Source organism: Arachis hypogaea, chromosome 4, assembly GCF_003086295.3.
Source record: "Arachis hypogaea cultivar Tifrunner chromosome 4, arahy.Tifrunner.gnm2.J5K5, whole genome shotgun sequence".
Taxonomy (NCBI): domain Eukaryota; kingdom Viridiplantae; phylum Streptophyta; class Magnoliopsida; order Fabales; family Fabaceae; genus Arachis; species Arachis hypogaea.
Window position 1 is genome coordinate 75,147,058 of NC_092039.1, and position 1,784 is coordinate 75,148,841.

Genomic DNA, 1,784 nt, shown 5'->3' on the forward strand with positions numbered 1-1,784 from the left:
CCTCCATCCTCTTTCTCTGGCGTCTCACCTTACTCAACCCAGAAACCTACCACCCAACTTTTTGCAAGGTTAAACCCCATATCCTCCTACAGTATACAAACCTATCGTCATCTGCAGTGGTCCCGGCGCCTCCAATTCGTTCAACAGGTGAATTTTCTGACAATCGAATAACAAGTTAAGGTTTTTCCCTAACTGTTGCAGTCCCAATACAATCTTCTATTCACTCTTTTTTCTTTTGCTTTTCTTTTCATTTTTTGTAGCTTTTCTTTCGGTGATTTTATTAACTAAAGTTTTGGCTTTTGAAAATATCGAGTTAATACGTTTATATGAATGGGCTCAGTTCAAGTATCTTTTCTGATTATTTTTTTCCTAAAACTAACATTTCTGTTGGTCTCACATGTTGCTGAATGTTTAGTGTATCCTATAATACATAGACACAGAGACATAGACATTGAAGACACAGACACAATATGACACAAATTTTTTAAACTTGTTTGGTATACAAATACAAAACAGAAGACACAAATCACAATCTTGTTAAATTTCAATATTACCCTTATTGCAAACTGTTACCAGTACCATCACTATACAACCACTATCTCAACCAAACCATTAACAATTAGCCACCATCTCAACAAAAAATAATTACCAATAACAATCTAAAACTAAATAACAAATTTAATACAACAAATATCAACAAAAAAATTAATCTAACAAAATTAATACAAAATTATTTTAACAAAATTTAACAAAAATTCAAATAAATAAAAAATTAAATTATACAAAAAAATAGTGCCAGAAAGGAGAACAGATCTAGAACATGGTAACAAAGTATGGATCTAGAAACACAGTGCGCGGAAGAACGGAGAACGATCTGAAAAGATGGTGAAAGACGAGAGAACAGTGCGCAGATCTGGATCATCGACGAGAAGTGAAGCAGAGGCAACAATCGCAAAAGGTGACGGTGGCAAAGAGACAACCGTGAAGAAAAAAAAGTGAGGGAGGAGAAAAGGGAGGAAGGGATAGGGTGGTAGCGGTGGTCTGGGTGGAAGAAAGGGAGGAAAGGCGGTGGTTTGGGTGGAAGAGAGGCAGTGGAAGGAAATGAGGAAGAGAGGCGGCAGTGATTTGGATGGAAGGAAAGGAGGAAGAGACGCGGCGGCAACCTAGTGGTACGACGAGAGAAGAGGTAGTGGTGGTCGAAGTGACAAGAAGAAAAGATGGTGGTGGTCTGTATTTTGGAAGTGGAAGGGAAAATGGATGAAAGGAAACTGAGGAAGGAGAAGAATTTGAAGGGTAATTATGAAAATTAAATGTTAAAAGTAGTGTGTCTATGTCTCAAGTTTAGTGTTCCACCCCTCCCTCCTATACACAAATTGTGTCTTTGTGTGCCTTTGTGTCTTGCCGTGTCTATCAAAATTTTGTGTCTAACTAACCAAACGAAGAACGTGTGCTTCCGTGTCTATGTCTTGGGTAGACACACCCACTAACCAAACGCACGCTAATATAAGATATTTTCATATATTTGGACATGCATGTATCATTCAAGGAAACCTTTGTCCCTAATTTAAAAAGAAAGAAAGAAGTATTTAATTTCCAAAATAAGGCATCTCTCATACTTGGTTGAGTGCAACATCTCATTCTTATTAACTTTTTTATGCTTTTTGTTACCAGGTTGTGACACGTGGATATGAGCTAATTTTGGTAATCATCTTGATTAGTAAGCTACATTTAAGGTAACATACTAAAATGTAAGTTACTAACATGAGAGAAGTTCAAAGGATAAT